This window comes from Oncorhynchus clarkii, chromosome 2 (genome assembly GCF_045791955.1).
Source record: "Oncorhynchus clarkii lewisi isolate Uvic-CL-2024 chromosome 2, UVic_Ocla_1.0, whole genome shotgun sequence".
NCBI classification, from domain to species: Eukaryota; Metazoa; Chordata; class Actinopteri; order Salmoniformes; family Salmonidae; genus Oncorhynchus; species Oncorhynchus clarkii.
This window is the reverse complement of record NC_092148.1, coordinates 8,691,741-8,711,377: the sequence shown is the minus strand read 5'-3', so window position 1 is coordinate 8,711,377 and position 19,637 is coordinate 8,691,741. Positions and strand designations below refer to the sequence as shown.

The 19,637-nt window shown below is 38.1% G+C and overlaps 9 non-coding genes across 9 annotated transcripts; all 9 read left to right on the top strand.

Moving 5' to 3' along the window:
• Positions 1-599: 599 nt before the first annotated feature.
• trnat-ugu (transfer RNA threonine (anticodon UGU)) lies at positions 600-672 on the top strand. The gene has a single exon. It is a non-coding gene; the product is annotated as a tRNA-Thr (tRNA).
• Positions 673-2,773: 2,101 nt separating this feature from the next.
• Positions 2,774-2,846, top strand: trnat-ugu (transfer RNA threonine (anticodon UGU)). The gene has a single exon. It is a non-coding gene; the product is annotated as a tRNA-Thr (tRNA).
• Positions 2,847-4,967: 2,121 nt separating this feature from the next.
• trnat-ugu (transfer RNA threonine (anticodon UGU)) lies at positions 4,968-5,040 on the top strand. Its single transcript has one exon. It is a non-coding gene; the product is annotated as a tRNA-Thr (tRNA).
• Positions 5,041-7,144: 2,104 nt separating this feature from the next.
• On the top strand, positions 7,145-7,217 carry trnat-ugu (transfer RNA threonine (anticodon UGU)). The gene has a single exon. It is a non-coding gene; the product is annotated as a tRNA-Thr (tRNA).
• Positions 7,218-9,338: 2,121 nt separating this feature from the next.
• Positions 9,339-9,411, top strand: trnat-ugu (transfer RNA threonine (anticodon UGU)). Its single transcript has one exon. It is a non-coding gene; the product is annotated as a tRNA-Thr (tRNA).
• A 2,121-nt stretch (positions 9,412-11,532) lies between these two features.
• trnat-ugu (transfer RNA threonine (anticodon UGU)) lies at positions 11,533-11,605 on the top strand. Its single transcript has one exon. It is a non-coding gene; the product is annotated as a tRNA-Thr (tRNA).
• A 2,114-nt stretch (positions 11,606-13,719) lies between these two features.
• On the top strand, positions 13,720-13,792 carry trnat-ugu (transfer RNA threonine (anticodon UGU)). Its single transcript has one exon. It is a non-coding gene; the product is annotated as a tRNA-Thr (tRNA).
• Positions 13,793-16,961: 3,169 nt separating this feature from the next.
• Positions 16,962-17,034, top strand: trnat-ugu (transfer RNA threonine (anticodon UGU)). Its single transcript has one exon. It is a non-coding gene; the product is annotated as a tRNA-Thr (tRNA).
• Positions 17,035-19,153: 2,119 nt separating this feature from the next.
• On the top strand, positions 19,154-19,226 carry trnat-ugu (transfer RNA threonine (anticodon UGU)). Its single transcript has one exon. It is a non-coding gene; the product is annotated as a tRNA-Thr (tRNA).
• Positions 19,227-19,637: the final 411 nt, after the last annotated feature.

The window sequence follows — 19,637 nt, the reverse complement described above, 5'->3', positions numbered from 1 at the left end:
CCCTTATAAAGTTGGATGGTTTTCAGAGATTGGTGAGAGGGGTTGAGGGTAGCTGAAGGGTGGGACTAAAATTAAAAATATAAAAATATGACTAATGTAAAATATACTGTGTCCCTAATATGTTTATAGTATGCATGAGCTAGAAGTAGAAGCCTAAGTATTGATGTCCATTAATTTACTCCAATTAGGGGAGGGGTGGTAGGGTTAAGGGAAAATAATACAATGGAATGTTTGTAAAAAAAATTGTATGGGGGATTGGAAATGATGCAGACAGTTAGATTGAAAGGACACACAATCTATCTGCAGTATTAAAGCTGATCTACCCCTAAAAATAACAAAATGGATGGTCATGAAGGAGAGGAGACTATTAAAGGAGAATTCTGAAGAATGTGGACCACTATACCAGACCTGCCTGTGGGTCACATAGACCTGGGAGAGTTTGTCATTAAATGTATAACAAAGGATGTCAAGGAATCTGCATTTACTGTAGGAGCCAGACTGGGAAACCTGCATGTTTGGTTACTTAGGTGTGTCTCTTTTTTTAACTGTATGACGGGTGTGATCTTTATAGCATTCCAATTCTTCATACCTTGCCGTATGGCTCCATAGCTCAGTGGTTAGAGCACTGGTCTTGTAAACCAGGGGTCGTGAGTTCAATTCTCACTGGGGCCTTGATTTTGACTCTACCCTCTGTGACATTCATCTGAAACTTTGCAAAGGGTGGGAGTTACCATTTGCCGATTCTGTCCTGGGCTGCCCATCATGATTTAAAAAGTGCTGAAACTAGAGACAGGAGTAGCAGATGTCATGTGATGCATGTTGAAAGAATAACAACATTAACTTGAACATTTCCTTATATTAACTGTAACTCAGTAAAAACGTTTCATATTTTTTTGTTCAGTATAGTAAATAATGGCTACTTCTGAGAAAGTATTAAAACTTCTGAAGGGCAGTATTCTGAATGCCTGACTGACGTGCCCAAAGTAAACTGCCTGTTACTCAGGACCAGAAGCTAGGAAATGCATATAATTGGTAGAATTTGATGGAAAACACTTTGAAGTTTCTAAACTGTTAAAATAATGTCTGTGAGTATAACAGAATTGATATGGCAGGCGAAAACCCAAGGAAAATCCATCCAGAAATAGTTGAATTTTTTGGCGCTAAGAGGCCTTTCCAATGCAAGTCTATGGGTCTGTATATAAAAATTCCTCCCAGATTGCAGTACCTATGGATTCCACTAGATGTCAACAGTATTTATACAGGGTTTCAGGCTTGTTTGTTGAAATACGAACAAGTAATAGTAGTTTTTCCCAAGGAAGCTCAACAGGAAAAGTAGGCTTTTGGCGCGCATGAATGAGGGTGCGCTCTTCGTTATTTTCCTTTCCTATTGAACACCGTTCTTTCTGTCTGGAGTATTATCCTTTATTTACATCTTAGGGTACCTGAGGGTTGAATAGAACATTGTTTGACTTGTATGAACAAAGTTTACCGGTAGCTTTTTGGATTCCTTTGTATGCATGTTGAAGGAGTGGATTACTGAAATCAATGGCTCCAACTAAACTAACTTTTTTGGATATAAAGAAGGAATTTATCAAACAAAACGAACATTCATTGTGTAGCTGGGATCCTTGGGATTGCAAACAGGTAAGTGATTTATTTAATCACCATTTTCAATTCTGTGAAGCCTGTGCTGGTTGAAAAAATATTTTGATGTGGGGCGCTGTCCTCAGATAATCACATGGTATGCTTCCGCCGTAAAGCCTTTTTGAAATCTGGCAACGCATTTGGATTAACAAGAAGTTAAGCTTTTAAATGATATGAGACACTTCTATCTTCATGAATGTTTAATATTATGACTTTGTCAATTGAATTTGGCGCTCTCCAATTTCATCGGATGTTGTCGGAAGAGGGTATTACTGTCAAGAGGAGTGAAACAAGGTTGTCCACTGTCGACATATCTATTCATCATGGCCATCAAAATGTTAGCTATTAAAATCAGAACCAACAATAAAATCAAGGGGATAGAAATCCGGGGCTTAAAAACAAAGGTGTCATTGTACGCTGAGGACTTATGCTTTCTTTTAAAACCACCATTTGGATCGCTGCAGAGACTCATAGACAATCTAGATCATTTCTCTAACCTCTCTGGAATACAACTGAACTATGATAAGTGTACCCTTATAAAGTTGGATGGTTTTCAGAGATTGGTGAGAGGGGTTGAGGGTAGCTGAAGGGTGGGACTAAAATTAAAAATATAAAAATATGACTAATGTAAAATATACTGTGTCCCTAATATGTTTATAGTATGTATAAGCTAGAAGTAGAAGCCTAAGTATTGATGTCCATTAATTGAATCCAATTAGGGGAGGGGTGGTAGGGTTAAGGGAAAATAATACAATGGAATGTTTGTAAAAAAAATGTATGGGGGATTGGAAATGATGCAGACAGTTACATTGAAAGGACACACAATCCATCTGCAGTATTAAAGCTGATCTACCCCTAAAAATAACAAAATGGATGGTCATGAAGGAGAGGAGACTATTAAAGGAGAATTCTGAAGAATGTGGACCACTATACCAGACCTGCCTGTGGGTCACATAGACCTGGGAGAGTTTGTCATTAAATGTATAACAAAGGATGTCAAGGAATCTGCATTTACTGTAGGAGCCAGACTGGGAAACCTGCATGTTTGGTTACTTAGGTGTGTCTCTTTTTTTAACTGTATGACGGGTGTGATCTTTATAGCATTCCAATTCTTCATACCTTACCGTATGGCTCCATAGCTCAGTGGTTAGAGCACTGGTCTTGTAAACCAGGGGTCGTGAGTTCAATTCTCACTGGGGCCTTGATTTTGACTCTACCCTCTGTGACATTCATCTGAAACTTTGCAAAGGGTGGGAGTTACCATTTGCCGATTCTGTCCTGGGCTGCCCATCATGATTTAAAAAGTGCTGAAACTAGAGACAGGAGTAGCAGAGGTCATGTAATCCAGTGATGCATGTTGAAAGAATAACAACATTAACTTGAACTTTTCCTTATATTAACTCAGTAAAAACGTTTCAATTGTTGCGTGTTGCATATATTTTTTTGTTCAGTATAGTAAATAATGGCTACTTCTGAGAAAGTATTAAAACTTCTGAAGGGCAGTATTCTGAATGCCTGACTGACGTGCCCAAAGTAAACTGCCTGTTACTCAGGACCAGAAGCTAGGAAATGCATATAATTGGTAGAATTTGATGGAAAACACTTTGAAGTTTCTAAACTGTTAAAATAATGTCTGTGAGTATAACAGAATTGATATGGCAGGCGAAAACCCAAGGAAAATTCATCCAGAAATGGTTGTATTTTTTGGCGCTAAGAGGCCTTTCCAATGCAAGTCTATGGGTCTGTATATAAAAATTCCTCCCAGATTGCAGTACCTATGGATTCCACTAGATGTCAACAGTCTTTATACAGGGTTTCAGGCTTGTTTGTTGAAATACGAACAAGTAATAGTAGTTTTTCCCAAGGAAGCTCAACAGGAAAAGTGGGCTTTTGGCGCGCATGAATGAGGGTGCGCTCTTCGTTATTTTCCTTTCCTATTGAACACCGTTCTTTCTGTCTGGAGTATTATCCTTTATTTACATCTTAGGGTACCTGAGGGTTGAATAGAACATTGTTTGACTTGTATGAACAAAGTTTACCGGTAGCTTTTTGGATTCCTTTGTATGCATGTTGAAGGAGTGGATTACTGAAATCAATGGCTCCAACTAAACTAACTTTATTGGATATAAAGAAGGAATTTATCAAACAAAACGAACATTCATTGTGTAGCTGGGATCCTTGGGATTGCAAACAGGTAAGTGATTTATTTAATCACCATTTTCAATTCTGTGAAGCCTGTGCTGGTTGAAAAAATATTTTGATGTGGGGCGCTGTCCTCAGATAATCACATGGTATGCTTCCGCCGTAAAGCCTTTTTGAAATCTGGCAACGCATTTGGATTAACAAGAAGTTAAGCTTTTAAATGATATGAGACACTTCTATCTTCATGAATGTTTAATATTATGACTTTGTCAATTGAATTTGGCGCTCTCCAATTTCATTGGATGTTGTCGGAAGAGGGTATTACTGTCAAGAGGAGTGAAACAAGGTTGTCCACTGTCGACATATCTATTCATCATGGCCATCAAAATGTTAGCTATTAAAATCAGAACCAACAATAAAATCAAGGGGATAGAAATCCGGGGCTTAAAAACAAAGGTGTCATTGTACGCTGAGGACTTATGCTTTCTTTTAAAACCACCATTTGGATCGCTGCAGAGACTCATAGACAATCTAGATCATTTCTCTAACCTCTCTGGAATACAACTGAACTATGATAAGTGTACCCTTATAAAGTTGGATGGTTTTCAGAGATTGGTGAGAGGGGTTGAGGGTAGCTGAAGGGTGGGACTAAAATTAAAAATATAAAAATATGACTAATGTAAAATATACTGTGTCCCTAATATGTTTATAGTATGTATAAGCTAGAAGTAGAAGCCTAAGTATTGATGTCCATTAATTGAATCCAATTAGGGGAGGGGTGGTAGGGTTAAGGGAAAATAATACAATGGAATGTTTGTAAAAAAAATGTATGGGGGATTGGAAATGATGCAGACAGTTACATTGAAAGGACACACAATCCATCTGCAGTATTAAAGCTGATCTACCCCTAAAAATAACAAAATGGATGGTCATGAAGGAGAGGAGACTATTAAAGGAGAATTCTGAAGAATGTGGACCACTATACCAGACCTGCCTGTGGGTCACATAGACCTGGGAGAGTTTGTCATTAAATGTATAACAAAGGATGTCAAGGAATCTGCATTTACTGTAGGAGCCAGACTGGGAAACCTGCATGTTTGGTTACTTAGGTGTGTCTCTTTTTTTAACTGTATGACGGGTGTGATCTTTATAGCATTCCAATTCTTCATACCTTACCGTATGGCTCCATAGCTCAGTGGTTAGAGCACTGGTCTTGTAAACCAGGGGTCGTGAGTTCAATTCTCACTGGGGCCTAGATTTTGACTCTACCCTCTGTGACATTCATCTGAAACTTTGCCATTTGCCGATTCTGTCCTGGGCTGCCCATCATGATTTAAAAAGTGCTGAAACTAGAGACAGGAGTAGCAGAGGTCATGTAATCCAGTGATGCATGTTGAAAGAATAACAACATTAACTTGAACTTTTCCTTATATTAACTCAGTAAAAACGTTTCAATTGTTGCGTGTTGCATATATTTTTTATTCAGTATAGTAAATAATGGCTACTTCTGAGAAAGTATTAAAACTTCTGAAGGGCAGTATTCTGAATGCCTGACTGACGTGCCCAAAGTAAACTGCCTGTTACTCAGGACCAGAAGCTAGGAAATGCATATAATTGGTAGAATTTGATGGAAAACACTTTGAAGTTTCTAAACTGTTAAAATAATGTCTGTGAGTATAACAGAATTGATATGGCAGGCGAAAACCCAAGGAAAATCCATCCAGAAATAGTTGTATTTTTTGGCGCTAAGAGGCCTTTCCAATGCAAGTCTATGGGTCTGTATATAAAAATTCCTCCCAGATTGCAGTACCTATGGATTCCACTAGATGTCAACAGTCTTTATACAGGGTTTCAGGCTTGTTTGTTGAAATACGAACAAGTAATAGTAGTTTTTCCCAAGGAAGCTCAACAGGAAAAGTAGGCTTTTGGCGCGCATGAATGAGGGTGCGCTCTTCGTTATTTTCCTTTCCTATTGAACACCGTTCTTTCTGTCTGGAGTATTATCCTTTATTTACATCTTAGGGTACCTGAGGGTTGAATAGAACATTGTTTGACTTGTATGAACAAAGTTTACCGGTAGCTTTTTGGATTCCTTTGTATGCATGTTGAAGGAGTGGATTACTGAAATCAATGGCTCCAACTAAACTAACTTTATTGGATATAAAGAAGGAATTTATCAAACAAAACGAACATTCATTGTGTAGCTGGGATCCTTGGGATTGCAAACAGGTAAGTGATTTATTTAATCACCATTTTCAATTCTGTGAAGCCTGTGCTGGTTGAAAAAATATTTTGATGTGGGGCGCTGTCCTCAGATAATCACATGGTATGCTTCCGCCGTAAAGCCTTTTTGAAATCTGGCAACGCATTTGGATTAACAAGAAGTTAAGCTTTTAAATGATATGAGACACTTCTATCTTCATGAATGTTTAATATTATGACTTTGTCAATTGAATTTGGCGCTCTCCAATTTCATCGGATGTTGTCGGAAGAGGGTATTACTGTCAAGAGGAGTGAAACAAGGTTGTCCACTGTCGACATATCTATTCATCATGGCCATCAAAATGTTAGCTATTAAAATCAGAACCAACAATAAAATCAAGGGGATAGAAATCCGGGGCTTAAAAACAAAGGTGTCATTGTACGCTGAGGACTTATGCTTTCTTTTAAAACCACCATTTGGATCGCTGCAGAGACTCATAGACAATCTAGATCATTTCTCTAACCTCTCTGGAATACAACTGAACTATGATAAGTGTACCCTTATAAAGTTGGATGGTTTTCAGAGATTGGTGAGAGGGGTTGAGGGTAGCTGAAGGGTGGGACTAAAATTAAAAATATAAAAATATGACTAATGTAAAATATACTGTGTCCCTAATATGTTTATAGTATGTATAAGCTAGAAGTAGAAGTCTAAGTATTGATGTCCATTAATTGAATCCAATTAGGGGAGGGGTGGTAGGGTTAAGGGAAAATAATACAATGGAATGTTTGTAAAAAAAATGTATGGGGGATTGGAAATGATGCAGACAGTTACATTGAAAGGACACACAATCCATCTGCAGTATTAAAGCTGATCTACCCCTAAAAATAACAAAATGGATGGTCATGAAGGAGAGGAGACTATTAAAGGAGAATTCTGAAGAATGTGGACCACTATACCAGACCTGCCTGTGGGTCACATAGACCTGGGAGAGTTTGTCATTAAATGTATAACAAAGGATGTCAAGGAATCTGCATTTACTGTAGGAGCCAGACTGGGAAACCTGCATGTTTGGTTACTTAGGTGTGTCTCTTTTTTTAACTGTATGACGGGTGTGATCTTTATAGCATTCCAATTCTTCATACCTTACCGTATGGCTCCATAGCTCAGTGGTTAGAGCACTGGTCTTGTAAACCAGGGGTCGTGAGTTCAATTCTCACTGGGGCCTTGATTTTGACTCTACCCTCTGTGACATTCATCTGAAACTTTGCAAAGGGTGGGAGTTACCATTTGCCGATTCTGTCCTGGGCTGCCCATCATGATTTAAAAAGTGCTGAAACTAGAGACAGGAGTAGCAGAGGTCATGTAATCCAGTGATGCATGTTGAAAGAATAACAACATTAACTTGAACTTTTCCTTATATTAACTCAGTAAAAACGTTTCAATTGTTGCGTGTTGCGTATATTTTATTATTCAGTATAGTAAATAATGGCTACTTCTGAGAAAGTATTAAAACTTCTGAAGGGCAGTATTCTGAATGCCTGACTGACGTGCCCAAAGTAAACTGCCTGTTACTCAGGACCAGAAGCTAGGAAATGCATATAATTGGTAGAATTTGATGGAAAACACTTTGAAGTTTCTAAACTGTTAAAATAATGTCTGTGAGTATAACAGAATTGATATGGCAGGCGAAAACCCAAGGAAAATCCATCCAGAAATAGTTGTATTTTTTGGCGCTAAGAGGCCTTTCCAATGCAAGTCTATGGGTCTGTATATAAAAATTCCTCCCAGATTGCAGTACCTATGGATTCCACTAGATGTCAACAGTCTTTATACAGGGTTTCAGGCTTGTTTGTTGAAATACGAACAAGTAATAGTAGTTTTTCCCAAGGAAGCTCAACAGGAAAAGTAGGCTTTTGGCGCGCATGAATGAGGGTGCGCTCTTCGTTATTTTCCTTTCCTATTGAACACCGTTCTTTCTGTCTGGAGTATTATCCTTTATTTACATCTTAGGGTACCTGAGGGTTGAATAGAACATTGTTTGACTTGTATGAACAAAGTTTACCGGTAGCTTTTTGGATTCCTTTGTATGCATGTTGAAGGAGTGGATTACTGAAATCAATGGCTCCAACTAAACTAACTTTATTGGATATAAAGATGGAATTTATCAAACAAAACAAACATTCATTGTGTAGCTGGGATCCTTGGGATTGCAAACAGGTAAGTGATTTATTTAATCACCATTTTCAATTCTGTGAAGCCTGTGCTGGTTGAAAAAATATTTTGATGTGGGGCGCTGTCCTCAGATAATCACATGGTATGCTTCCGCCGTAAAGCCTTTTTGAAATCTGGCAACGCATTTGGATTAACAAGAAGTTAAGCTTTTAAATGATATGAGACACTTCTATCTTCATGAATGTTTAATATTATGACTTTGTCAATTGAATTTGGCGCTCTCCAATTTCATCGGATGTTGTCGGAAGAGGGTATTACTGTCAAGAGGAGTGAAACAAGGTTGTCCACTGTCGACATATCTATTCATCATGGCCATCAAAATGTTAGCTATTAAAATCAGAACCAACAATAAAATCAAGGGGATAGAAATCCGGGGCTTAAAAACAAAGGTGTCATTGTACGCTGAGGACTTATGCTTTCTTTTAAAACCACCATTTGGATCGCTGCAGAGACTCATAGACAATCTAGATCATTTCTCTAACCTCTCTGGAATACAACTGAACTATGATAAGTGTACCCTTATAAAGTTGGATGGTTTTCAGAGATTGGTGAGAGGGGTTGAGGGTAGCTGAAGGGTGGGACTAAAATTAAAAATATAAAAATATGACTAATGTAAAATATACTGTGTCCCTAATATGTTTATAGTATGTATAAGCTAGAAGTAGAAGTCTAAGTATTGATGTCCATTAATTGAATCCAATTAGGGGAGGGGTGGTAGGGTTAAGGGAAAATAATACAATGGAATGTTTGTAAAAAAAATGTATGGGGGATTGGAAATGATGCAGACAGTTACATTGAAAGGACACACAATCCATCTGCAGTATTAAAGCTGATCTACCCCTAAAAATAACAAAATGGATGGTCATGAAGGAGAGGAGACTATTAAAGGAGAATTCTGAAGAATGTGGACCACTATACCAGACCTGCCTGTGGGTCACATAGACCTGGGAGAGTTTGTCATTAAATGTATAACAAAGGATGTCAAGGAATCTGCATTTACTGTAGGAGCCAGACTGGGAAACCTGCATGTTTGGTTACTTAGGTGTGTCTCTTTTTTTAACTGTATGACGGGTGTGATCTTTATAGCATTCCAATTCTTCATACCTTACCGTATGGCTCCATAGCTCAGTGGTTAGAGCACTGGTCTTGTAAACCAGGGGTCGTGAGTTCAATTCTCACTGGGGCCTTGATTTTGACTCTACCCTCTGTGACATTCATCTGAAACTTTGCAAAGGGTGGGAGTTACCATTTGCCGATTCTGTCCTGGGCTGCCCATCATGATTTAAAAAGTGCTGAAACTAGAGACAGGAGTAGCAGAGGTCATGTAATCCAGTGATGCATGTTGAAAGAATAACAACATTAACTTGAACTTTTCCTTATATTAACTCAGTAAAAACGTTTCAATTGTTGCGTGTTGCGTATATTTTATTATTCAGTATAGTAAATAATGGCTACTTCTGAGAAAGTATTAAAACTTCTGAAGGGCAGTATTCTGAATGCCTGACTGACGTGCCCAAAGTAAACTGCCTGTTACTCAGGACCAGAAGCTAGGAAATGCATATAATTGGTAGAATTTGATGGAAAACACTTTGAAGTTTCTAAACTGTTAAAATAATGTCTGTGAGTATAACAGAATTGATATGGCAGGCGAAAACCCAAGGAAAATCCATCCAGAAATAGTTGTATTTTTTGGCGCTAAGAGGCCTTTCCAATGCAAGTCTATGGGTCTGTATATAAAAATTCCTCCCAGATTGCAGTACCTATGGATTCCACTAGATGTCAACAGTCTTTATACAGGGTTTCAGGCTTGTTTGTTGAAATACGAACAAGTAATAGTAGTTTTTCCCAAGGAAGCTCAACAGGAAAAGTAGGCTTTTGGCGCGCATGAATGAGGGTGCGCTCTTCGTTATTTTCCTTTCCTATTGAACACCGTTCTTTCTGTCTGGAGTATTATCCTTTATTTACATCTTAGGGTACCTGAGGGTTGAATAGAACATTGTTTGACTTGTATGAACAAAGTTTACCGGTAGCTTTTTGGATTCCTTTGTATGCATGTTGAAGGAGTGGATTACTGAAATCAATGGCTCCAACTAAACTAACTTTATTGGATATAAAGAAGGAATTTATCAAACAAAACGAACATTCATTGTGTAGCTGGGATCCTTGGGATTGCAAACAGGTAAGTGATTTATTTAATCACCATTTTCAATTCTGTGAAGCCTGTGCTGGTTGAAAAAATATTTTGATGTGGGGCGCTGTCCTCAGATAATCACATGGTATGCTTCCGCCGTAAAGCCTTTTTGAAATCTGGCAACGCATTTGGATTAACAAGAAGTTAAGCTTTTAAATGATATGAGACACTTCTATCTTCATGAATGTTTAATATTATGACTTTGTCAATTGAATTTGGCGCTCTCCAATTTCATCGGATGTTGTCGGAAGAGGGTATTACTGTCAAGAGGAGTGAAACAAGGTTGTCCACTGTCGACATATCTATTCATCATGGCCATCAAAATGTTAGCTATTAAAATCAGAACCAACAATAAAATCAAGGGGATAGAAATCCGGGGCTTAAAAACAAAGGTGTCATTGTACGCTGAGGACTTATGCTTTCTTTTAAAACCACCATTTGGATCGCTGCAGAGACTCATAGACAATCTAGATCATTTCTCTAACCTCTCTGGAATACAACTGAACTATGATAAGTGTACCCTTATAAAGTTGGATGGTTTTCAGAGATTGGTGAGAGGGGTTGAGGGTAGCTGAAGGGTGGGACTAAAATTAAAAATATAAAAATATGACTAATGTAAAATATACTGTGTCCCTAATATGTTTATAGTATGTATAAGCTAGAAGTAGAAGTCTAAGTATTGATGTCCATTAATTGAATCCAATTAGGGGAGGGGTGGTAGGGTTAAGGGAAAATAATACAATGGAATGTTTGTAAAAAAAATGTATGGGGGATTGGAAATGATGCAGACAGTTACATTGAAAGGACACACAATCCATCTGCAGTATTAAAGCTGATCTACCCCTAAAAATAACAAAATGGATGGTCATGAAGGAGAGGAGACTATTAAAGGAGAATTCTGAAGAATGTGGACCACTATACCAGACCTGCCTGTGGGTCACATAGACCTGGGAGAGTTTGTCATTAAATGTATAACAAAGGATGTCAAGGAATCTGCATTTACTGTAGGAGCCAGACTGGGAAACCTGCATGTTTGGTTACTTAGGTGTGTCTCTTTTTTTAACTGTATGACGGGTGTGATCTTTATAGCATTCCAATTCTTCATACCTTACCGTATGGCTCCATAGCTCAGTGGTTAGAGCACTGGTCTTGTAAACCAGGGGTCGTGAGTTCAATTCTCACTGGGGCCTTGATTTTGACTCTACCCTCTGTGACATTCATCTGAAACTTTGCAAAGGGTGGGAGTTACCATTTGCCGATTCTGTCCTGGGCTGCCCATCATGATTTAAAAAGTGCTGAAACTAGAGACAGGAGTAGCAGAGGTCATGTAATCCAGTGATGCATGTTGAAAGAATAACAACATTAACTTGAACTTTTCCTTATATTAACTCAGTAAAAACGTTTCAATTGTTGCGTGTTGCGTATATTTTATTATTCAGTATAGTAAATAATGGCTACTTCTGAGAAAGTATTAAAACTTCTGAAGGGCAGTATTCTGAATGCCTGACTGACGTGCCCAAAGTAAACTGCCTGTTACTCAGGACCAGAAGCTAGGAAATGCATATAATTGGTAGAATTTGATGGAAAACACTTTGAAGTTTCTAAACTGTTAAAATAATGTCTGTGAGTATAACAGAATTGATATGGCAGGCGAAAACCCAAGGAAAATCCATCCAGAAATAGTTGTATTTTTTGGCGCTAAGAGGCCTTTCCAATGCAAGTCTATGGGTCTGTATATAAAAATTCCTCCCAGATTGCAGTACCTATGGATTCCACTAGATGTCAACAGTCTTTATACAGGGTTTCAGGCTTGTTTGTTGAAATACGAACAAGTAATAGTAGTTTTTCCCAAGGAAGCTCAACAGGAAAAGTAGGCTTTTGGCGCGCATGAATGAGGGTGCGCTCTTCGTTATTTTCCTTTCCTATTGAACACCGTTCTTTCTGTCTGGAGTATTATCCTTTATTTACATCTTAGGGTACCTGAGGGTTGAATAGAACATTGTTTGACTTGTATGAACAAAGTTTACCGGTAGCTTTTTGGATTCCTTTGTATGCATGTTGAAGGAGTGGATTACTGAAATCAATGGCTCCAACTAAACTAACTTTATTGGATATAAAGATGGAATTTATCAAACAAAACAAACATTCATTGTGTAGCTGGGATCCTTGGGATTGCAAACAGGTAAGTGATTTATTTAATCACCATTTTCAATTCTGTGAAGCCTGTGCTGGTTGAAAAAATATTTTGATGTGGGGCGCTGTCCTCAGATAATCACATGGTATGCTTCCGCCGTAAAGCCTTTTTGAAATCTGGCAACGCATTTGGATTAACAAGAAGTTAAGCTTTTAAATGATATGAGACACTTCTATCTTCATGAATGTTTAATATTATGACTTTGTCAATTGAATTTGGCGCTCTCCAATTTCATCGGATGTTGTCGGAAGAGGGTATTACTGTCAAGAGGAGTGAAACAAGGTTGTCCACTGTCGACATATCTATTCATCATGGCCATCAAAATGTTAGCTATTAAAATCAGAACCAACAATAAAATCAAGGGGATAGAAATCCGGGGCTTAAAAACAAAGGTGTCATTGTACGCTGAGGACTTATGCTTTCTTTTAAAACCACCATTTGGATCGCTGCAGAGACTCATAGACAATCTAGATCATTTCTCTAACCTCTCTGGAATACAACTGAACTATGATAAGTGTACCCTTATAAAGTTGGATGGTTTTCAGAGATTGGTGAGAGGGGTTGAGGGTAGCTGAAGGGTGGGACTAAAATTAAAAATATAAAAATATGACTAATGTAAAATATACTGTGTCCCTAATATGTTTATAGTATGTATAAGCTAGAAGTAGAAGTCTAAGTATTGATGTCCATTAATTGAATCCAATTAGGGGAGGGGTGGTAGGGTTAAGGGAAAATAATACAATGGAATGTTTGTAAAAAAAATGTATGGGGGATTGGAAATGATGCAGACAGTTACATTGAAAGGACACACAATCCATCTGCAGTATTAAAGCTGATCTACCCCTAAAAATAACAAAATGGATGGTCATGAAGGAGAGGAGACTATTAAAGGAGAATTCTGAAGAATGTGGACCACTATACCAGACCTGCCTGTGGGTCACATAGACCTGGGAGAGTTTGTCATTAAATGTATAACAAAGGATGTCAAGGAATCTGCATTTACTGTAGGAGCCAGACTGGGAAACCTGCATGTTTGGTTACTTAGGTGTGTCTCTTTTTTTAACTGTATGCGATCTTTATAGCATTCCAATTCTTCATACCTTACCGTATGGCTCCATAGCTCAGTGGTTAGAGCACTGGTCTTGTAAACCAGGGGTCGTGAGTTCAATTCTCACTGGAGCCTTGATTTTGACTCTACCCTCTGTGACATTCATCTGAAACTTTGCAAAGGGTGGGAGTTACCATTTGCCGATTCTGTCCTGGGCTGCCCATCATGATTTAAAAAGTGCTGAAACTAGAGACAGGAGTAGCAGAGGTCATGTAATCCAGTGATGCATGTTGAAAGAATAACAACATTAACTTGAACTTTTCCTTATATTAACTCAGTAAAAACGTTTCAATTGTTGCGTGTTGCGTATATTTTATTATTCAGTATAGTAAATAATGGCTACTTCTGAGAAAGTATTAAAACTTCTGAAGGGCAGTATTCTGAATGCCTGACTGACGTGCCCAAAGTAAACTGCCTGTTACTCAGGACCAGAAGCTAGGAAATGCATATAATTGGTAGAATTTGATGGAAAACACTTTGAAGTTTCTAAACTGTTAAAATAATGTCTGTGAGTATAACAGAATTGATATGGCAGGCGAAAACCCAAGGAAAATCCATCCAGAAATAGTTGTATTTTTTGGCGCTAAGAGGCCTTTCCAATGCAAGTCTATGGGTCTGTATATAAAAATTCCTCCCAGATTGCAGTACCTATGGATTCCACTAGATGTCAACAGTCTTTATACAGGGTTTCAGGCTTGTTTGTTGAAATACGAACAAGTAATAGTAGTTTTTCCCAAGGAAGCTCAACAGGAAAAGTAGGCTTTTGGCGCGCATGAATGAGGGTGCGCTCTTCGTTATTTTCCTTTCCTATTGAACACCGTTCTTTCTGTCTGGAGTATTATCCTTTATTTACATCTTAGGGTACCTGAGGGTTGAATAGAACATTGTTTGACTTGTATGAACAAAGTTTACCGGTAGCTTTTTGGATTCCTTTGTATGCATGTTGAAGGAGTGGATTACTGAAATCAATGGCTCCAACTAAACTAACTTTATTGGATATAAAGATGGAATTTATCAAACAAAACAAACATTCATTGTGTAGCTGGGATCCTTGGGATTGCAAACAGGTAAGTGATTTATTTAATCACCATTTTCAATTCTGTGAAGCCTGTGCTGGTTGAAAAAATATTTTGATGTGGGGCGCTGTCCTCAGATAATCACATGGTATGCTTCCGCCGTAAAGCCTTTTTGAAATCTGGCAACGCATTTGGATTAACAAGAAGTTAAGCTTTTAAATGATATGAGACACTTCTATCTTCATGAATGTTTAATATTATGACTTTGTCAATTGAATTTGGCGCTCTCCAATTTCATCGGATGTTGTCGGAAGAGGGTATTACTGTCAAGAGGAGTGAAACAAGGTTGTCCACTGTCGACATATCTATTCATCATGGCCATCAAAATGTTAGCTATTAAAATCAGAACCAACAATAAAATCAAGGGGATAGAAATCCGGGGCTTAAAAACAAAGGTGTCATTGTACGCTGAGGACTTATGCTTTCTTTTAAAACCACCATTTGGATCGCTGCAGAGACTCATAGACAATCTAGATCATTTCTCTAACCTCTCTGGAATACAACTGAACTATGATAAGTGTACCCTTATAAAGTTGGATGGTTTTCAGAGATTGGTGAGAGGGGTTGAGGGTAGCTGAAGGGTGGGACTAAAATTAAAAATATAAAAATATGACTAATGTAAAATATACTGTGTCCCTAATATGTTTATAGTATGTATAAGCTAGAAGTAGAAGTCTAAGTATTGATGTCCATTAATTGAATCCAATTAGGGGAGGGGTGGTAGGGTTAAGGGAAAATAATACAATGGAATGTTTGTAAAAAAAATGTATGGGGGATTGGAAATGATGCAGACAGTTACATTGAAAGGACACACAATCCATCTGCAGTATTAAAGCTGATCTACCCCTAAAAATAACAAAATGGATGGTCATGAAGGAGAGGAGACTATTAACCTGTTGGATCTCTGGGGGCGCTATTTCATTTTTGGATAAAAAACGTTCCCGTTTTAAGCGCGATATTTTGTCACGAAAAGATGCTCGACTATGCATATTCTTGACCGTTTTGGAAAGAAAACACTCTGAAGTTTCAGAATCTGCAAAGATTTTGTCTGTAAGTGCCCCAGAACTCATTCTACAGGCGAAACCAAGATGATGCATCACCCAGGAATTAGCAGAATTTCTGAAGCTCTGTTTTCCATTGTCTCCTTATATGGCTGTGATTGCGCAAGGAATGAGCCTACACTTTCTGTCGTTCGCCCAAGGTCTTAGCAGCATTGTGACGTATTTGTAGGCATATCATTGGAAGATTGACCATAAGAGACTACATTTTCCAAGTGTCCGCCTGGTGTCCTGCGTCGAATTCGGTGCGCAATTGCCAGCTGCTTCCACTTTACCATTTGATTCAGGGGAGAAAGCATGTGTCCAAGAACGATGTATCAATGAAGAGATATGTGAAAAACACCTTGATGATTGATTCTAAACAGCGTTTGCCATGTTTTCAGTCGATATTATGGAGTTAATTTGGAAAAAAGTTCGCGTTTTGAGGACTGAATTTTCGGTTTTTTTTTGGTAGCCAAATGTGATGTATAAAACGGAGCTATTTCTAATACACAAAGAATCTTTTTGGAAAAACTGAGCATCTGCTATCCAACTGAGAGTATCCTCATTGAAAACATCAGAAGTTCTTCAAAGGTAAATGATTTTATTTGAAGGCTTTTATGTTTTTGTTGAAATGTTGCGTGCTGGATGCTAACGCTATGCTAACGCTAAATCCTTTGTTTGCTAGCTACTGTTACACAAATTATTGTTTTCCTATGGTTGAGAAGCATATTTTGAAAATCTGAGATGACAGTTTTGTTTACAAAAGGCTAAGCTTGCGAGATGGCATATTTATTTCATTTCATTTGCGATTTTCATGAATAGTTAACGTTGCGTTATGGTAATGAGCTTGAGTCTGTATTCCTGATACCGGATCCGGTATGGGGAGTTCCAAGAGGTTAAAGGAGAATTCTGAAGAATGTGGACCACTATACCAGACCTGCCTGTGGGTCACATAGACCTGGGAGAGTTTGTCATTAAATGTATAACAAAGGATGTCAAGGAATCTGCATTTACTGTAGGAGCCAGACTGGGAAACCTGCATGTTTGGTTACTTAGGTGTGTCTCTTTTTTTAACTGTATGACGGGTGTGATCTTTATAGCATTCCAATTCTTCATACCTTACCGTATGGCTCCATAGCTCAGTGGTTAGAGCACTGGTCTTGTAAACCAGGGGTCGTGAGTTCAATTCTCACTGGGGCCTTGATTTTGACTCTACCCTCTGTGACATTCATCTGAAACTTTGCCATTTGCCGATTCTGTCCTGGGCTGCCCATCATGATTTAAAAAGTGCTGAAACTAGAGACAGGAGTAGCAGAGGTCATGTAATCCAGTGATGCATGTTGAAAGAATAACAACATTAACTTGAACTTTTCCTTATATTAACTCAGTAAAAACGTTTCAATTGTTGCGTGTTGCGTATATTTTATTATTCAGTATAGTAAATAATGGCTACTTCTGAGAAAGTATTAAAACTTCTGAAGGGCAGTATTCTGAATGCCTGACTGACGTGCCCAAAGTAAACTGCCTGTTACTCAGGACCAGAAGCTAGGAAATGCATATAATTGGTAGAATTTGATGGAAAACACTTTGAAGTTTCTAAACTGTTAAAATAATGTCTGTGAGTATAACAGAATTGATATGGCAGGCGAAAACCCAAGGAAAATCCATCCAGAAATAGTTGTATTTTTTGGCGCTAAGAGGCCTTTCCAATGCAAGTCTATGGGTCTGTATATAAAAATTCCTCCCAGATTGCAGTACCTATGGATTCCACTAGATGTCAACAGTCTTTATACAGGGTTTCAGGCTTGTTTGTTGAAATACGAACAAGTAATAGTAGTTTTTCCCAAGGAAGCTCAACAGGAAAAGTAGGCTTTTGGCGCGCATGAATGAGGGTGCGCTCTTCGTTATTTTCCTTTCCTATTGAACACCGTTCTTTCTGTCTGGAGTATTATCCTTTATTTACATCTTAGGGTACCTGAGGGTTGAATAGAACATTGTTTGACTTGTATGAACAAAGTTTACCGGTAGCTTTTTGGATTCCTTTGTATGCATGTTGAAGGAGTGGATTACTGAAATCAATGGCTCCAACTAAACTAACTTTTTTGGATATAAAGAAGGAATTTATCAAACAAAACGAACATTCATTGTGTAGCTGGGTTCCTTGGGATTGCAAACAGAGGAAGATCTTCAAAGGTAAGTGATTTATTTAATCGCTATTTGCAATTCTGTGAAGCCTGTGCTGGTTGAAAAAATATTTTGATGTGGGGCGCTGTCCTCAGATAATCACATGGTATGCTTCCGCCATAAAGCCTTTTTGAAATCTGGCAACGCATTTGGATTAACAAGAAGTTAAACTTTTAAATGATATGAGACACTTCTATCTTCATGAATGTTTAATATTATGACTTTGTCAATTGAATTTGGCGCTCTCCAATTTCATCGGATGTTGTCGGAAGAGGGTATTACTGTCAAGAGGAGTGAAACAAGGTTGTCCACTGTCGACATATCTATTCATCATGGCCATCAAAATGTTAGCTATTAAAATCAGAACCAACAATAAAATCAAGGGGATAGAAATCCGGGGCTTAAAAACAAAGGTGTCATTGTACGCTGAGGACTTATGCTTTCTTTTAAAACCACCATTTGGATCGCTGCAGAGACTCATAGACAATCTAGATCATTTCTCTAACCTCTCTGGAATACAACTGAACTATGATAAGTGTACCCTTATAAAGTTGGATGGTTTTCAGAGATTGGTGAGAGGGGTTGAGGGTAGCTGAAGGGTGGGCTAAAATTAAAAATATAAAAATATGACTAATGTAAAATATACTGTGTCCCTAATATGTTTATAGTATGTATAAGCTAGAAGTAGAAGTCTAAGTATTGATGTTCATTAATTGAATCCAATTAGGGGAGGGGTGGTAGGGTTAAGGGAAAATAATACAATGGAATGTTTGTAAAAAAATGTATGGGGGATTGGAAATGATGCAGACAGTTACATTGAAAGGACACACAATCCATCTGAAGTATTAAAGCTGATCTACCCCTAAAAATAACAAAATGGATGGTCATGAAGGAAAGGAGACTATTAAAGGAGAATTCTGAAGAATGTGGACCACTATACCAGACCTGCCTGTGGGTCACATAGACCTGGGAGAGTTTGTCATTAAATGTATAACAAAGGATGTCAAGGAATCTGCATTTACTGTAGGAGCCAGACTGGGAAACCTGCATGTTTGGTTACTTAGGTGTGTCTCTTTTTTTAACTGTATGACGGGTGTGATCTTTATAGCATTCCAATTCTTCATACCTTACCGTATGGCTCCATAGCTCAGTGGTTAGAGCACTGGTCTTGTAAACCAGGGGTCGTGAGTTCAATTCTCACTGGGGCCTTGATTTTGACTCTACCCTCTGTGACATTCATCTGAAACTTTGCAAAGGGTGGGAGTTACCATTTGCCGATTCTGTCCTGGGCTGCCCATCATGATTTAAAAAGTGCTGAAACTAGAGACAGGAGTAGCAGAGGTCATGTAATCCAGTGATGCATGTTGAAAGAATAACAACATTAACTTGAACTTTTCCTTATATTAACTCAGTAAAAACGTTTCAATTGTTGCGTGTTGCGTATATTTTATTATTCAGTATAGTAAATAATGGCTACTTCTGAGAAAGTATTAAAACTTCTGAAGGGCAGTATTCTGAATGCCTGACTGACGTGCCCAAAGTAAACTGCCTGTTACTCAGGACCAGAAGCTAGGAAATGCATATAATTGGTAGAATTTGATGGAAAACACTTTGAAGTTT